Here is a 19,975-nt window from a genome sequence, read left to right on the forward strand (position 1 = left end):
TCTACAGTCGCAATCGAGCGGCAGATGGTTGTTTCTATGTGAAGTTTTTTCGTGGCAGAAATTCAGTCCGAGGTTTTCCATTGCCAGGCGAGGGCCGACAACCATTAGAAAAAGGTTTTTCTATCATTTGATTTTGATGACGGGAGCTTCGAACTTGGACACTACCTGGGTAGTCACTCACCAACGCCTTTATTATATAGTGGGTGTATATTTTTTCATGCGAGCATGAAAATATGTTTGTATGTTAGGGCCAAATGCATAAATTCACTTGCACTCCGCAGCTACTAAACAACTACGCCCACAATACTTATACTTCCACACAGGCCTTAGTATACCGTTATGTGATTGAAAGTTCACTGCACGCTTAATTAAATGGTTGATATGTAGAGCCGTATAAGTTACAAGTATATCAATAGTGGCTTTCTGTGTAAAGGGTGGTTCAAATAACAGTATACTTTTTGATACTTTTTGAATTCAACGCTATCAGAGTCTGCATTATTTTCCACTCAAACGCTCAGGTGTAATCAGAAAATGTACGAAAGAGAGAATTTTCTCTACTTGCCCGTTGAACTAACTTAACTAACCTAACTTTTTTCATTACACAAAAAACTAATTGACTCTAAATTGCTAGTGGCATAAGATCTTCTTCTTCTTAATTAGCACGACAACCGCTTACGCGATATTGGCAGAGTTCAACAAAGCGTGCCAGTCGTTTCGTTGGACACAGCAAATGAAGCGCATGTCTATGTCGTCACAAAGCTCATACAACTCATTGTTCTATTCACGAGTGTCGTAATCGTCGTCACCTGCAAAGGTCCAAAACTCTTACGCTGAATCTTTCTCTCAAACACTCCAAGTGACGCCTCATCGGAGAATGGTTCCATATGCAGAAGACCACGCAAGTGGGGAAAGTCCCTGGTGCCATTCACTTGAGAGTGGCTAGGACGATTCTTCTGCTCATGGTCCAAGCAGCTCAGAACTTCCGGGCTGCGCCAAGGTATCCTCTGGGTAGCTCCCGAACACCTTTTCGAGAGCGAGCTAATGGGAGAAGGCGAAAAAATCAAGAATATCTGGTTGTGCGTTGGGTTTGGGATCCGCCACCCTCCCCAATGATAACGAAAACAAAGCCTCGGATGGGAACTACCTACATTTTTGGCATCATAAGATTAAAAAAAAAAAAAATAATTAGCGCGTACACTTCTGTTAGGTGTTTGGTCAAGCTCCATTTGTGGTGTGCGTCTTGATGTTGTTCCACAAATGGAGAAAAATGGAGAAAATTCGTACATTGTGGTACCATACAGAGGAAAAACAGTGTACCGAGCAAGAAGATAAAGGAAATAACGGTTTTTGTATTACAGAAGGATGGCGACCACACTGTGGCTAGTTACAATTGTGTTAACCACTTCAGGCGGCTGCCGTACTCAAGCGGGTTCATACGGGAGTGATATTCGGAAACGCGTAGGTTCGAATCTCCGTGCATGAAACACAAAAATGGTAGAACAAGTTTCTAATAGCGGTCCGCCCCTCGGCAGGCAATAGCAAACATCTGAGAGTATATCTGCCTCGAAAAAGCTTCTCATAAAAAAAAACTACTGTCGTTTGGAGTCGGCTTAAAACTGTAAGTCCCGCCATTAGTGGAACAACAACAAGACCCACGCCACAAATATGAGGAGGAGCTCAGGCGAACACCCAAAAAGTATTTAAACCCATTTATATATTGTACTTATATATAAAACCACTTCAGGCTGTTGATGAAATTTCCCTGGTGTGTGAAACTTAAATCTGCTATATCCGCAGGTATATCAAAAAGTGAGAGCTGCAGAATTTATGAATCTTAGTCCGGCGAGAAAAGGACAGCTGATGAAAAGGCTTCTGTATAAAGGACTTGAAGCGCGTAGTGGCATAAAAAAGCGAACAAACTTTCAGACCACCCTTTTACACGCTTATGCGTATGCCTATGTGTTTTCCGGGTTATTGCGTGTTGTTTGTAAATGATTGCAGGTGCTGTTGCATATGCTATAATTCACACACCCACAACAACAACTACAATAGCCGCATAACGTGCACTAACTGTTATGCTTGGTTGGCATAGAGGCATAAAGATCAAAAGCCAAGAGGGGAACTTGTATCGGTTCATTATTTGCTGCTAGCGAACCCATAATTTACATCAAAGCTCCGCCCCTGAAGTTGTTCTTGCCATGCCAACAATAAATTCAGGTTAATCTCCTTCGGCTCAATTCAACTTTGACACATGTTTTGCACATCAGACGCTTGAGTAAATTATTGGCTTCGGGTTTTGCATAATTTGTCAACGAGCATAGCAGTGATTTGCTCAGAGCAAAATCAGATAGCGCAATGAAATGACCAACAATGAGAGATTAAACCTGCCATTCGAAGCGCTGAGTGGGGGGCGCTAAGTTATATTAAATTGGCCGCCCACCTCATAAGCGCGGCAATCAAATATACATTAATGAGGTGAAATTAATCCAAAAAAATCAAGCATTTGATCAGTCAAGCGCATTAAATTGCGGTAATTTGTGTGATTTGAAATGCAAAAAAAAAAGAAAAATAATAATATTTGCGCATGCCTTTGGCGAGTCTGCTGCAATTATACTTTTAAAATATATAACTCCTACTTTTACCGGCCGAATAACACAGATGCGAAAACCCTCATTTCTAAAATCCCCTAAGCACTTGCGCTCGCTTAAGCCTAAATTCATGCAACGCACTTTACGAATGAATGCGAAAAAAAATGCACTGAAACCGACATGGAAATGTAATTAACTGCTTAAACGGCACTCAGCGCGCAACTGAGTGCGCCTTCACCACTTCTCACTTCAACCAAAGAAACACCCTGCAGGAAAAGCGCGCTGGGTTTATGAATCAAATTTCGAGCTGTGTAATATGTGTTAAGGTAGCACACTTCTGAGAGTCAGCAAGTAAAGAAAGAGCAAATAATTTTGATGTGTGGAGTAGAGTTTTAAGTAACAAGGTGACGCAGTGCTCAAAAATTTCAAGGATATGTATTTGTTGGACGATTTGAACTACCTATGTTCAGAATGTGATTTACAATTTTTTTTTTCGCTTCCATTTTGATTGCTGTAGAGCTAAATAAAAAAAAATAATAAAAGTTACTAAATTTTCAAGTTAATTGCTTCGTGTATCAAGAAATATTAATTGAAGCGTACGAAATATTTAACAAGAAAGAGAATATTGCAAAAATAACAAAAAAATGTATTAAGCCAATTTTGCACGTGGTAAAATTTGTCAGTAACGCTTTATTCTTAATACCGTTATCCTTGTCATCATTTTTCTACTGCTAAAATGTACTATTTCCTGACTAGATTTATCCTCTTCCTCTTTGCTTTTATCCCATTTCACTTGGCGTCAGCTCTGCAAGTACGTAATCTCCAGATGCTTCGCGTTGTTTAAGTTGGCACGTTTCAGCTGACCTGACTTCCACGGCTCCGCGGCGACATATTTTCTGGTGTATCTGATTCAGGGTTCCTCTGGACATGCCCATACCAACGAAGACGACTCTCTATTTTTTGCTCAATCGGGCTCTTTGTCCAGCATTGTGACCGAGACTGACCATCTCAACATTTTCATTTCTGCCGTTCGAAGTTTTCTTTCGTGTGTCTTCTTATAGGCCAGCATTCAGCTCCATATAACAAAGTGGCATGCACGGGGTTTTATATATTTGCACGTCTTCACTAACTTTTCAGCATTTGTTATAATGGAGCCCAAGTATTTGAACTTGAGAACCTCATTTAGTGGGCCGCCGTCCAACAAAATTTGTGTTAAACTTGTTGTTGTTGAGTTGGTGGAAAGCTCGCAGCGCATAACCTCTATCTTTTTCCTGCTTAATTTTAGCCCATGCGACTCGAGGTTGTTTTGCCACTGATTGAGTATGGATTGAATATCATTTGTATCTTTGCTCACTAGCACAATGTCGCCTCCGTACCATATGGCCCACGGGGCGTCACGTCGAATGCTGGGGGCTATGTGGAAGCTTTGTTGAAAGGTTGAAGATGAAAATGTTTTATTGACAAAAAATGGTCGCTCATCAAAGGAAACAGCACAACACTTGAAAATTTGCCATCAAACTGTACTTAATGTTCTCAAACGACGGAATAGGAACGACTCCAAAGGTTACCAAAAGGCGCCCAAATCTACTTTCAGACAGAGATGGGCAAGTAATGGAGCACTTATTGACTCATCAAGTAATTAAGACACCAAAAGAAACCAGTAGAAGTGTTTCGTTAGTGAGAGGGCAGTATGCAGAGCGCTGAAAAAAATCGGGTTGAAGGCCGGCATCAAGCCACAATAGCCAGCAATATCTGACAAAAACGAGAAAGCGAGGTTGAGACTCTGCAAAAAGCACAAAGACTGGAGTACTGATGACTGGAAAAGGGTGATATGGTCTGATGAGTTATATGGTCCGCTTTCAGTCCGATAGTAAGCAGTAACGACCGCATAAAAAGCGTCAAGTAAAGCAAACGTTCAAGCATAGCAGTGATAGCCGTATGGTTTGGGGCTGCTTCACGCAGTGGCACATTGGTCCATTGGTAGGATTGTCGACCTATTCTGACATTATTTCTATTAAAAAAATTGCGAAATATTGTTTTTTAGTTTTAATGCGTTGTTCTGTCGTCTAAAAATCGATCATCTGTCTACGTGACAAATATCAAAGATGACATAAAAAAGGGTACCGGCTAGGAATTATTCACTACTGATATCTAGGAAACACTTCTAGATTAATTCGAATTAATCTGTGAACTCAGAAAAGCGTCATATTTCAGACTCTAACATAACTCTTAAATTAAACTCATCTTGGTGTGCCTTTACTAGAAGAGAAATCCAATATTTTCTGACTCTTTTTTCTCTTAATTTTAAATTAACTCAAAATTCACTGGAAACTCAATAGTCTCAAACCATTTGATTTTCCTGCAAGATACTAAGATTTCACTCACATGCATATACATAGATACATATTTAAGCATCTACGCAAAACTACTGCTCATTCCCATATTCGTGCTCATTATGCAATTAAACAATCTCTACAGCTTCATGTCTCCAGCTTGACCCCACTCTCCTCATTATACTCTCACCATACACTAACTGTTATTTGCTGAACGCTTGTAATTGTGGCAAGCCTTAAATTAAATATGCCTAATTGTTGTTGCAGCCACACATACGAGTACACTGCCTACTGCTGCGGAGTATTTGGTTTCAGTGTTGTTTGTGCCTAACTTTGGTAGAACCACTTCACCATTCTAATTACTTTGTCTAATTAGCGGCTGCAAAAGTGGTTGAAATTGTTAATTTGGATAATACTAATCGACGTTAGACTATCGAATAAATGAATGAATATTCAATATCGACTAGAGCGGGTCGGCAATGTGGCGCGTGGTGTGAAATTAAATACTATGAAAAGGGATTGCGAAACTACAACTGCACACAAGTGTGTCCAATACGAGTATTACAACTCTGGTACAATTGTAAAGTGGCGTAATTAAAATAGATTTGCATGCACAGAAGTGGCACAATTTCGACTGCTTAACATCGAATTATACAAATGTTGGATTTTGAATTAAAATTAGTTAAGCAAACTAAAATATGTTTGATGGTAGCTGGAGGACACCAGTTCACATACTCCGATCAACTTTTGGACTCCAGCACACGATAATTTTTCTTGGCATAATTTGATACATTCAATATGAGCTTTTGATGCTTTTGTCATAACTGGTTCCAAGTATTCTCAGTGATATCCAGTCGTAGCGACTACATTTAAGATTTTGATGCCAGCCGGGAAATCATTTGAGTTGTATTCGAACCACTTTTTTTTTATTGGCGAATGTACGAAAAACAAAGGTTGCATTGACAATTTGAGTTATAGTATTTTTTATATTGTTTTATGCTAAAAAAAAACGACAACTCAGCTTGAAGATATTGGACATCAGCTGAGCGCTTTTGCCACCTGCATCTGATAGAAAAAATCTATTTTCGCGTTATTTCACTTATCTGAGCAGTGACCATTTTGATTTCATGTATCAACACCTAAATCACTTCTGGAAGGCTGAGGTAATATTTATTCTTAACGGTGTTCTCACAAAAACTAGTCGAATGTAGCCAAATAGCAGATTCAAGGCCGCCAATTGACGTTAGTGCTTCGCAAGACATCGAATGTAAGGAGAGTCGGCCTCATCATCCCTTCATCATTAGTACTACAGGCGTGTGCAGACCATTGCTTCCACTTATGGATTCCCGACAATTAATACTGGTATAAAACTGCCAGTCTTAGGGCCAGTCCCCCCTAGGAGAGCCAGATCCCCCAATTCTTTTGTTCCTTTTCCTTCCACTGGGGTTTCCCACTTTCTGAGGTGACTTGAGGTAATAGTTTCACCGATTGAACGATTCAAGTAGAAAGATGGACAGTAAGAGGTTATACCTATATAGGGCAAAACCTTGGGCCATGTAAAACTTGCTTTTTGAATCGGCTATAAAAAAAAACGAATTAATATTTTTTCAAACTTTTTTTTTATTTTGAAGATTGAACATTGTAATTGATGAATGAAAATAATATCGTTCAAATGACTGCCACGACTGGCTTTACAGTAGGTCATTCGATCAACCCAATTTTTAAGCACTTTTTCAATTGTTTGGGCTTCAATTTCATGAATGGCAACTTCGATTTCGTGTTTTAAAGCATCAATCGTCTCTGGATGGTTTGCATAGCATTTGTCCTTAACGGCTCCCCACAAAAAATAGTCCAACGGGCTTAAATCACAGCTCCGAGGCGGCCAATTGATATCGGAATTTCGGCTGATTATTCGGTTTTCAAAAACGGGAGCCAAAAGTTCGAGTGTAACTTTGGCAGTGTGACAAGTTGCACCGTCCTGTTGAAACCAAATGTCGTCCATGTCATCCTCTTCAATTTCTGGAAACAACTCGTTGAGCATGTCACGGTAACGCTCGCCATTTACTGTAACCGCGGCTCCTCGCTCAATTTCGAAAAAAAATGGCCCGATGACGTCGCCAGACCAAAAACCGCACCAAACAGTGACCCGTTGTGGATGCATTTGCTTCTCTACAGTAACGTGTGGATTTCCTCAGCCCCAAATCCAACAATTTTGCTTATTGACCTAGCCACCGATGTGAAAATCAGAAAAGAAGATGAATACTCACCACTTTGGAAACAGGTTTTCAATATTTCCCAATTTTGTTCAAGCGTATTGCGTCCCATTTCGCCCCAAATGTCAAACCTTTAGTAAATTATGAATACATTTGCCATGTCATTTGTGTTGTCATTCTCAAAAAAATAGGTGGTTCAAAAAGCAAACGCTATATGGCCCACCCACACCGCGTCTCAAGATTGGTGTTCAAGTTACGCATTACTGCCCTTTATGAAACCAACGCAGAGTCGTCCTATTGTGACCAAATTCAGCTGCCTCGATTTTGGGAACTATAAAAAAAAGATTAACTTGGAAAAGTAGCACTAGCTACTGAATTAAAGCTGCTAGTTAATGTTTAAGAAAAGAAGGTAAAATGATGCCAGCAATTTTATATATTTTTTTTTGTTTTGGCATTGTATTTTGAAGCGGTCACGATTTATGAAGTCTGTTATGCTCCACATGGGAAAATATCTTAATTATTTTTCCATATTTAATGCTACCATTTTTAATGCCTATAGTTCAGTTCCAAAAAGTCTTGGAGATATGAAATAGAATTTTTTAAATTAAGAGTATAGGTTTAAATCATTAAAGGTAATCAACCTTCAACACTATGTGATTTATAGCCATTCCCTTAATGCCCCATTTATGAAAGTCGGATAAGAAAACAAATCAAAATACATTTTTTGTAATAAAAAAAATTTTTGTGTGATGAAATTTCTAGCGTAAAATTAATCACCCAACTTGGTTTTTAAATAAATTTTTACTAAATGAAAAAATATTATGATGACTGATAGAAATCTTTATTTTTACCTCTACACACTCGCTGTCCAGTTCACAAGTATCAGATGTGATTGACGTACGACGCCATTATAAATCTTGCGTTTTGCTGATTAATTTTGCGTCACTTTGTACAAGGCTTTAGAACCTTTTTTTAAAAATACAATATATATTATATGTGGCACATACACCCTTTATGGGTGTTTGGAGAAGCTCCTCTTCCTATTTGTGATCTACGTCTTGAAGTTTTTCCGCAAATGGAGGGACCTACTTTGACAAAACTCCGAACAGCAGATAGTTTTTTTTAAAGAGATGGTAGAAATACAATCGGACGTTTGCCATTGTCTGACCACAATTTTTTTTTAAATTCATGTCCGTCAAGTTGAGCATGAATTTATCCCATCTGCTTAATTTGAGCAAAATCGACCTCCACTTTTTATTAAATTTAATATGAAATGGCTGTGTATAAGATTTTAATGTCTCCCAACCCAAATAATATTCGTAAATGTGTAATATTCAGGTAAGGTTAGGTTAGGTGGTTGTGTCTGAGTCTTTTCTATACCAACTTGTGGATTTAATGAATTTTGTTAACTTCAGCAACCCTATTTGAGAGACCTCTTCAATGCTGTGAAAAGGTGAGTCCGAGCGTAGAAAGCTTTTTTCTAGAAAATGGCATGTACTCAGAAGGTGCTCCACGTTTTCCTCTTCTTCAATATCTTGACAACTTCGACAAAAGTCATTATGTAGTACCCCAGTCTACTATACTATATTTGCATGGCTTCCAATTAGACAATGCCCTGTTAGCACCCCTATCGTGTTTCTCATATCCTGTTTTCTTAGATTCAGTAGCGATTTTGTGCGGCCTTGGTTCCATTCTGGCCAAGTTTGGCTACTTCTTTGGCAAAAGGGTGATTGTCTCCAACGGGCAATAGCAGCTTTCATGGAGTGTCTCTCTATTAATAATGTGAAGCGGTATTAGTACATTATGTGAATCAGTACAGATAATCTTTACTGTTGTACCTTTCCTTGTGAGCTCATCTGGCTTGCAATTGCCTTCGAAATTTTGTGACCTGGCTCCCAGATTAGGTTTATCTTAAAAAATTACGATACTTCGCATAATAATTTTCCCCATTTCTAATATCTAACCACAAACATAATTTCTGTCACTTTACGAAGGTTATTTCCGATGTCAAAGCCAAAAGATCTGTAGTCCTAATTGAAAACGCTAGATTGTACACCCTGTAGTTTCTAGCTCGGCCATATTCAGGCATTCGACATTAAGATGGAATGGGTGGGACAATAGACAATAGCTGATAGACAAAACATGCGATTTTTCCTTTTTATCCTATCACAGATTTTTTTATGTAGTCGTATATGCCAGCAACTTTCCCAAATAAGAAGTGCGAAGGTCTTTTCGTACCTAATTTGACGTATTAAATTAAAAAGCAAACCATTTAAAATCATCAAAATTCAAATTAAATTTTTTTTTACCAAATTTATAAACATTTTACTGTTTTTAATTGCGCTTACTTACTTACTAACTGCCATTTAGAAATCCTCGTGGAGCACTTAATACTTTCCAGAAACAAATTTACCATCCTCTGCACCACATATCCCTCACTTAAGCCCAATAACTAACAATAAAGAAACTCACTCCTTCTAGCAGTAAAATCTACACGAATTTCGACAAATTGAAACTCATGTTTTAATTAAGAACTTTTTGAAAATCGAATTGATTTCATTAATGCTAGCATCGAAAGAGATGCCTTCCACGAAACAAATCTCCAGGTTGTATGCACTTATTTTTGGCATGACACTCCAATTACGCGAACAAAAGGATATGCAAATCATCTGCTACGCTGCCGAACTCTGTACGGCTGACAATAGTGAATGGAATATTGTTAGCAACTGGAGGTAGCAGCCGTTAGCTGCTACAAATTTCATTAATTAAGTCGGTGTCTCCGTGCGACAGACAGACAAAGCATACACAATAACCATTCCCCGAAAATTAACACCGCTGTGGATTTAGGCGGCAGATGGTAGAGTTTTGCGTTAAATGCAAATGAGTTTTTGGCTACAAAGGCGATGCTTTTATGCTGAAAATGTGCTGAGAGCCATAGTTGGCTGACCTGAATACCAATTTGACATTTAAGGTTTTGGTGGTTGTTATTTGGTAATGAATAGTTGGCCAAGAAACTTGGAGGTGCTTGAATGCGATGTTGAGAAAGGATACGAAACTAATTTGGATATTGGCGCATTGAGGTCAAAGAGCTTTGGTCACATTGACGATAAACACAAAATGGTGTTGAAATGAATTCATTGGAATCGAGCTAAAATTTTGAAGAAGCGAAATTAAACAGATATTTTAGAAATTAGTTTATTCCACACTGCCTTCTTTAGCCCTTTTGCCCAAACATGAATATTACGAGCCAGGATCGTGAATAGATCGTCGGGCCAAACGCAAACATCACGAGTCTGGGTCGTGATTGCATGTTAGTTTCTACGCCACCAGAGTTACATCATCTCGCGCACCAGTAAACAGATCACCACGCATTGACGTGTAACACTTGGGCCCGAGTTTCGTCGAGCTAAATGACACGACAAGGGGTTTAAATCCAACATTTTTCCCGCTCTGTACGTTCTAACCCCATTCCCGTGGTAAAAAAATACTGAATATTCGAGCAAATTTCCTTTAATAAAATAAATTTAAATTTTAACCCTTTAACGACTTGCCGAACACGAGAAGAGAATGGAAAAATTTTGAATAATATGCATTAAGACTTAATGAATGAAGCAGACAAACAGCAAAAGTAAAGGGTGATTTTTTAGCTATTATCTTTTTAAACAGTTCGTTTAGGCAGCTGACGCACGTTTCGTGTTTTGTTTCACTGTCAAACATCTTCAGTTTGGTCTATAATTTAACCATGAATCGTCTTACAAACGAACAACGCTTGCAAATCATTGAATTTTATTATAAAAATTCGTGTTCTGTTAAGAAAGGTTAAGATCCACTTTTCTATCGAAAAATTGGGTTCAGCGACGAAGCTCATTTTTAGATTAATGGGTTGGTAAATAAGCGAATTCTCGATTTTGGCGTGAATACCAGCCAGAAGAATTACAAGAGCTACCAATGCATCAAGGAAAGGCCACAGTTTGATGCGGTTTATGGGCTGGAGGTATCATTGGACCGTACTTCTTCAAAGATGCTGCGAATCGTAACGTAACTGTGAATGGTGAGCGCTACCGTGAAATGATATCCAACTTTTTTTTGCCCAAAATGCAAGAGCTTGACTTGCATGATATGTGGTTTCAGCAAGACGGTGCCACATGCCACACAGCCCGCGTAACAATGGACTTGTTGAGAGGCGAATTCGGTGAACATTTTATTTCACGTTCGGGACCTGTCAATTGGCGACCCAGATTGTGCGATATAACGCTTTTAGATTATTTTTTGTGGGGCTATGTTAAAGCTCATGTCTATTCAGACAAGTCTGCTTCAATTAACGCATTGGAAGACAACATTAAAGCATTTATATATGAGATACCGGCCGAAACATTGGGAAGAGTATGAAGAGTAAAATTGGACTAAGCGGATGGACCATTTGAAGCGCAGTCGCGGTCAACATTTGCATGAAATAATCTTCAAACATTAAATTATATGGACTGTACTATCGGTTTAAATAAAAATTGCATGCATATTTCTGAATTTTTCGTGTGTTTTTTTGAAAAATTTTCCTATAGCTCTTAAAAAATCACACTTTATTTTTTAGCGCGAAATATCACCTTGTCAGCGTGTCTAAACTTTAAATTGTTTGATCCGTACTTTACAAGATACAGCTTCCTTCAACCATCTACCGAGAAAATAATGAATTTATTTCTCCCCAAATTAACAAAATATTCTTTAATTCCGGGTAAAGCGTAGGGCCGAACCAAAGTTGTTGAAGTCGCTACGGTTGTTAACAAGTTTTTAAGATTATTCCTGCTAGTATTGGAGTACATTAGGTTGGCATCTATCATACGTCGTCAGGAGATATTTGATCTACTACAGTTTCTTGGGCCTTGCGGATATCAAAAAGGACAGCCCTCCGGACTGGGCAGTGTATGTCCCATCCAACCAAAACATCTGCGCATGATGGTTAGTTCCTTGGTTGACTCCAGTTGGTCAGTATCAGAAATGACACGCGGCCTGCAGATCCATAAGATTTTCTGCTTTTCTGCGAAGATTTTAGGAAGTTGTGAAAAAGGTGAATCACAATCTGTGGTCAAATTCAAAATAGCATGTTTAATATGGTGACTACTCTCTTATTACTAATCCCTGTTATCGCTTAATGAGATAGCTCAGTCAAAAGTAACTCAAAAGCAACATGAGTTTCTGGCCATTGCAACAACGAGGGAAACTGCAGAGCCCACGAACTAGAGAGACCTGGTACCAAGTTGACTGATGAGTGCACAGACAAAGTCATTGGACGAAGGCTTGTAAGCTACTGAGTTGCTATCTGAGTTGCTACCGCAAGTACCATCCCCACAGGTACTTGCTGGAGACTGTGCCACTTCCCTTCAAGTTTTTATGAAAACCTTCATAAACTCCCGAACCTTGGTTGCCGTCATCGGAGACCCACCACCATCCATCGCAGACGAAGAGCTTCAGCTGCCTCGTAAGACCCGCGTAGCTTTGGTTCAATTACGGTCTGGATATGGTTGTATGTTAAACTTCTATTCATCATCAGCATCCAGCCGTTTGCGTCTACTACATTGATTTCCGATTTTCTCTAACTTGTGCTGTTGTATATTATTATTTTCATCACTCCATCTTGTGGTTAGACTTCCAATTTTCTTCTTCGCTTCTTGTGGTTTCCACTCTAAGATGCTTTTTGTCCACCCGTTATTCGTAAAGCGCGCTATATAACCACCCCATCTCCTCAATCGAGGAATTGCAGAAGCGAGTGGCTATTTTTCAGGCTGGACAAATCCTATTATTTGGTAGGCCTCAACAAACTAGAGCAGCGTTGGACAATTAAGTAGTTTTTATTTTTGCACGAACTTATCAAACAAGTCTTGTAGTGCAACAATAAGCCATTCACAAGGCAGCAAGCATATTTTCTTAGAAATTCAATTATTTACATTTCGCGAGTCAACGAGCGAATAAAATACATATACAAGTAAATCATACACATTTTGTTGTTGTACTGTGGCCTACTGGTGAATTTATTCCAATAATACGCGACAATAATCTTTTGTAATTATGAAACTCATCGCCGTGGTGCCAGGTAATCCGAACGCTTGAAGCTTGCCTTATTAATTTTCTACATTGCAACAACACAAGAACACACTCACATACATACACACACACCTGCACACACTTTGCGTGTAATTACCAATGGCATTCGCGCTTTGACGTCGCACCTGCCACGTGAAGGCCACTTCTGCCTAATTAAATTTGTTTGACTTGTCAGTCGGGTCTCACCACCATTGCACCACCCATCGCTGTAATCCGCCCATTCTTTACTTTTATCTGGCTTACTTTGATCAAACCTCCTTAGCCAAATAGTTATTTTACATTCCTCTCTCCACCCATTTTCTTTAGTTAGGTATTTCATTACTTTTAACAGCAACAAAATTACATTTAAGCTTTTGTTTTTTTTTTCTTTTTGTACAATAAATTTCCACTTTCTCTTTGCACTTTAAATACTTTTTATACCCAATGCAATGGCAAAGGAACATTTCGAAACCATCCTTTTAATATGGATAAGTAAATATTTTCTGTTAAGTTTTTTCGGTTAGTTTAGAAGCACTTTGTGGTGCTCTGAAAAAATGGCTTCATGTATGAACTTATGCCACTTTTTTAATAATTTAATGGATGATTCAATCGACCTTCTCAAGCGAAGCTGTACTTAAACTGCGCAGATCCTCGAAGAAGTGACATTTGCATAGGAATCACTGAATATATTTTTCGCCCTCTTCAACTATGCTGGATTTACACTTACATAGCTATTGAGCTGTTTTCCTACCCTGGCGGCCTTGCGACAAATATCACCTTGATAATACTTCCCTGATAGCATCACTTTCTGGTTCTTCTTTCTTCAAGTTTTTTGTTAATAGTACATCGAGACTGCGAGTGCTTACCAGATTTGTGATCCCATTAATGACTTAGATATTGGCTGTATAAATTTAATAGTTATCAGAAAATCTGTAAACTTCTCTTGATGAAAGTTGTTGAAAAAAACGCTAGATCCACAGTCCACAATCGACTTTTGATCGGCCTGTTAAGATTGAAATAATTCATCGCTTAGACTTGGATAAGGTTCCCATATATACTTGCTTCTATCAGGGAGGTAAACATAGGAATTGTGGCGAAACCTTACCTCCGAGCTTTAATAGCCCGCTACTTTTAATTTCTATTATTTACGAGATGGAAGCATGTGGGATTTGACCTATGGATGACGGTCTCTTTGATGCCTTAAACTTAAAGGTACTATATGATATATACCATTTGCGATATATTTGAATTAGTAGATAAAATATTCAGGGGTGTCTATAGCACCACCTGAGTTGTAGAGCAGAAAAATGAAAATCGAAATTTGAAAAACGCTCAGCCTATAAAGCCCATTGTATTCGACGCTCTGGAAAGTAAAAGGGTTGGTTGCCAAGGAGGAAAGGAGAGAAGGGACGGAGAGAAAGAGATAGAATAGAGACAGATAAAAGATGACTAATCCTGTCATAATTTCCCAGATGCTGCAACAAATCTGAAAATATCCACCAGTTTGAGAGAACGAATATTACTCATTGACGGAACTCAAAATTCGTAGCCTTGCCCTGACAATGGCAGGAAAGTCGCAGAGAAAATGTTCACTGCTAACGGGCCCCTCGATGATTCCAGTAGTTTCTCAATGATTCCAGTGGTGGTCATATTCTGACCCCATGTATTGTATTTTGTAATAATACCGACCATCAACGGAACACCTTTTCTTCTAAATTTTGGAAGAAAGTTTGACAGTTTTCTGTTCGGGCTTGCCACAATACACTCTTAAGTTCTGCAGCGTTCTAGATCATCGCTCTTTATGTAAATTGCATACATAATCCCTCATCAAATTCATGATTCCTGTAGGACTGATTCCGATTATGGGCTTTGATTCCCGTGGGGTAACCGCTGATCAGTAGTTGACCAATTCATCGGCAATTTCATTTCCTTTGTAGAGCAGACTACTATTGTTTGATATAAAAATTTTATTGCGTCTTTTCTATGTTGAGGAGATATGATTTAGAGGATTAACAAAATAAAGATGAGAATAGATCTTTACTATCTACGGCCGTAGTGCTAGGCATTTATCACTCTATTTTTGCGATTTAATCGCTTTTCTTTCGCGTTCGTCGACATTTCTTTTCCAGAAAAACTTTCTGTTTAGAATAACTACCAGAAAATATTTTACAATTTTTGATTTACACTATGGAGGGGGAAGTTCTAAAACTGCCTACCCGTTAGCACTTTGTAGACAAAAAAAGCTCGGGCTTGGAAAGATTATCCCAGAACCTATGGTTTTTTCCTTTACGTGTTTTGCTACTTCAATGCACTTCGAGGTGGAGCGAAGCAAAAATTTCTTTAGCCCGCGAGATTATATGGGCTTGGAAAAAGCACAATCCTTGAATAGTTCAACGATTACTAAGGAAGAAGTCTTGTTATTGAGCGATTTTCTTTTAGTGGAAATCTTGTCTACCGAAAGGCGGAAATTTTTATTTCTATGCTTGTAACTCAATATACCGTGCCCTGATCATAACGCAAATAGATGAAATCATTCAGAGTCAAAATCGAAATTCATTGGACAACCCATGCGAATTAGTATTTGTCGCAAACTGAACTCTAATAATTTCACAGATACCTTGCCAATGCGAAAAATCAATAAAGAAGGCCTCTGTTTTTTATAAGGACGTTACTGCTTCTTCTGTCAATGTTGCAGCCAACTTATTTGCTGATTTCTTATCATATAATTTTGTTACTGATAACGATCTTCATCAAGAATATTTTGCACCCATTCTCAAGTTTAATGTTTTCTACTGCTGACTTCGGTATTGTTAAATATTAAAATTCCTTTTCCGATGCCTTTCAGGAACATTACATAAAAATAGTCGCTCTATGGTGAGCCATTCAAACTAATTTTTAATAAATCGGTGATTGCAAGCAGACTGCAATCACTCCAATTTACAAAAGCGGCAATAAGAGCGAATTACATACCAATTTCTGGATTATCTGCCTGTTACCTGTATGTTGTCATATTTAAGCGTAAAACGTTTGACTAGTCGTAGCCAGCATGATTTTGAAGTTGCTGGATATAAATTATCTAGTATATGCGCCTACAATGCTTCCATGTCGTACAAGCTTCCTGAGTGAACTCCAAATTGACTTCATCAACATGGACTTCTCGCAAGCCTTCGATAAAATCTACATACAGTTTTAGTAACTGATTTGGCGTGTCTTGGTTTTCATGCGACCTTCCTTGACTAGATTTGATCTTATTTAATAAAGGGGAACTGCACAGTAGTTGTCGATAGGTTTTCCTCGAAACAGTTTATCGTCACCTCTGGTGTACCTCAGAGTAGAATTTGAGAGCCTTTCTTATGTTTTGTTTATTAATGATATCTGTTCGGGTTTTCCCTTTGCTAAATTTCTTCTCTATGACCTAAAAGTTTATGTTGAAATAAGAAATTCTAGTGTTTCAGCCATGCTGCACTCTGAGCAGAATAATTTATTTTCCAGGTGTCTTATGAATCGTTTCTTTCTTAATATTAAAAATTACATAAAACCACATTTTCTAAACTTCAAAAACAGGAGTGATTAGTCTGTTTCTATTAAGTGAGGGAGGTACTCTTCAGGCAGTATCATATATTCTTGATCTCGTTGCGAATGGCGAAATTGACTGCCCGGTTCTACTAGAAAGAATACAGTTTAATGTTCCTTGTGGAAGTTTTCGTTGTTTTAAGATATTTCGCGTTGGGTTTAATAGAAAAATATATAGTGAATTAGGAGTGGTGCAGTTCGAACGCACCTTGAACCTGGATTTCGACATTTCGGGGGCCAAACACTTATAGCAAATGCAATTAAAAAAATACTTTCTATGTAACAAATCAAACTAATACTTCGAAAATGTTTGTTACTTTAGTTTTATATACTATTTACATTATTTCATATTTTACTAATTCGGTCAAGTTCAATTTCCAATCACATATATTTTATTGAAATTTAAATTATGTCTTATTTTCGTAATTAAATTTTAAATTTAATTTTTAAAATATTTTAAAGGACTTGTATTGTAGTTATTAATTAATCTCTTAAATGTCTGTTTTGAATTTTTGTTAGACATGTCTGAACAAATAAATAAATACAAAATCCATTTACTTTTTGCCCAGCGATATCCACTCAATATAAATTATTGGCTTGGAAAGAGTGGCAGATCGATAATAGGGAAGAGTGTAACCCAAACCTGTGCATATGAGACTTATCTAGAGGACTTTCGCGAAGACTCCTATTCCTCTGGAGAAAACGTAATGCAATGGTCTTAATGCACGGTATGCAATCAGCTTACGCTTTAGGTTAACCACTTTATAAGTTATTCTAGTGCTTCAGTCATAGCCAGCTGATTGAAATTGTATAAAAATTCGCGAATTTCCACATATTTACCAGCAAGGAACATATTAAGCACAAAATTGCTCTCCTGAAAACTACTCAGGATTACGTGGATTTCAATAGTAGCAATTTTAGCATCTTTTATTTCTCATATTTTGAATCATAAGAATGAAATTAAATCGCTCAGCACATGCATTGGGTATAAAAAGCTCAGTTCCACTTGAGCTGAGACTATTTTGCTTATGGTTTCTGCAATTTCACCGACTGAGGGTAATGCTGAGCATCACTCAATATATCACATTACAATGCTAAACGAGTCACCTTGGCAATCTAAACGCTTGACATCATTTCTAATTGCAAGGTTAGCTTTTGCGTTTATTTATTTTTTCCGCTGTAATTTAAGCTCTGTGATTCTGTTAAATGTAATTAGTGGTAGGCATTGGTAAGTTGAAACCGTCTGTAAACGAATAAAAATTAGATTTTGTTGCATAAATTCGTTGACATCATAAAAAATTAGTTAAAAAAAATAAAATTAATAATTGGCACGTACACTTCTGTTAAGGGGGTAGTATGGTATTTTTTTTTTTTTTTTTTTTTTTTTTTTTTTTTTTTTTTTTTTTTAAATTATTCTATAACATCTTAAGATTATTGTGTGAAAGTTTGAAGTGAATTAGAGTAAAATTGACAAAGACACAAAGGATTAAGTATCTACCTCTCCAACCGGATTTCACGCTGCCGAAAATCTTTAAACGCGTTTTTCTCACACTTGCCTCTTTTACGGTCGGTGTCCACTGTAGATTCATATCTACTGCACCGATTCTTTTCAAATTTGGTTTTTTTGTTTCTTTACTTTATTCACGAGGTAATGACGTCGAGTTTTTTTTTTTTTTTAATTTTGTCATATTTTAAAACAACAAAGTTTTCAAGTTTTTTTTATGAAAAATCAGTGTCTTGACTTCAAAGCGCTTTAAAAAATTTAAAAAAAAAAACAAAAAAAAAAATCGACGTTGTTACCTGCGAAACTTTATTAGCTGATGAAATCAATTTGGTTTTTTGATTTTAGTTGATCCAGTAATGAGTTCTGAGAGACAAACTTTTTTATGAGACGTCCGCGAAGATTCGCTGCCACCAACTCATTTCTTCATAAAAATCAATGAAAATTTCACACAATATTCTTTAAATATGACTTTATAATGAAGTAATTTTAAAATTTTGAATAAATCAACTGTGTCGACAAAAAAAATTTCGAAAAATATGCTTGTTTTACACCGAATTAACCATACTACCCCCTTAAGTGTTTGCCCGAGCTCCTCCTCCTATTTGTGGTGTGCGGGTTGATGTTGTTTCGCAAGGGGAGGAACCTCCTGTTTGAATCCGACTCGAAATGGCAGATATTTTTTATGAGGAGATTTTTTTTTATGAGAGAAGTATACTCTTGTTACAAAATAATGAAAATCTAGTCCCGAAAATTTCGGGAAGTCGTTAGGGTAATCCTGAAATTTCGGGATAGCAAAATTATAAAATATCCGGGTCGCTTGAAAAGTGAATGCAAAGTTAGAGAGGGCGGTACTGGCGCATATCGAGATTATGTTTAGTTAGCAGCAACTCTTGGAAGAATGCTCACCAAGTTCCACCAAGATCGGTATATGTATGTACTCGTCTTTCTTCGCGTTGAGTACTAGTGTGAATCGAGGAAGTCGAGTGATTTTCAAGATCACTTTTCCATTACGGTAATGCACCAGCTCACGCCTTAGCAGTTATGGTCGCAAAATTAATGGAAATAGGGTTCCAACTCGTTTCACATCCCCTCATCTTCCAAGCTTGGCTCCCTAGGGTCCCTCATATAACCATTTGCCCCCCAATTTGCTGAAATCGCTGTCGGGAAAAATATTTTATTCAAATGAGGAGATGATTGCAGAAACGAGTGGCAATTTTTCATACTTGGGCAAACCCTATTATTCGGAAGGCATCGCTAGAACAGCATTGGACGAAGTGTAAAAGCCTGAGAGGAGCCTATGTCCAAAAATAAAAAAGAGATTTGTCCCAAACAATTAAGTAGTTTTTACTTTTGCACGGTTTTTGTCAAACAACCCTCGTATATATCCATAAATAAATCTATATATTATATTTAGGTCGCCCCAAAATTCAACGATTTATTATTTTTCCTACTAAAAATTTTCTCAATACACTCATGAAAGCGCAAAAATGTAGTATCTCTCATTTCGCCGTCAATCACACAGCTTTGCATAACGGAAATGGCAGACATAAGGCCTTTCGCTTGCTGTCAAAAGCTTACTGACGTGAGTGTGATTAGAAAGAAATATACAACACGCCCATGAGAGCCATCCTATGTTTAGTTTGTACCGTTCAAGCTGTCACTTAACATGAGATATATGCCTTTATTTAT

General features: G+C 37.7%; 1 protein-coding gene across 1 annotated transcript in view; it reads right to left on the minus strand.

Moving 5' to 3' along the window:
* LOC128862579 (zwei Ig domain protein zig-8) overlaps positions 1-19,975 on the minus strand; it is a 186,755-nt gene that overhangs the window by 76,615 nt on the left and 90,165 nt on the right. The window lies entirely within an intron of this gene.

Source organism: Anastrepha ludens, chromosome 2 (assembly GCF_028408465.1).
Source record: "Anastrepha ludens isolate Willacy chromosome 2, idAnaLude1.1, whole genome shotgun sequence".
NCBI lineage: Eukaryota > Metazoa > Arthropoda > Insecta > Diptera > Tephritidae > Anastrepha > Anastrepha ludens.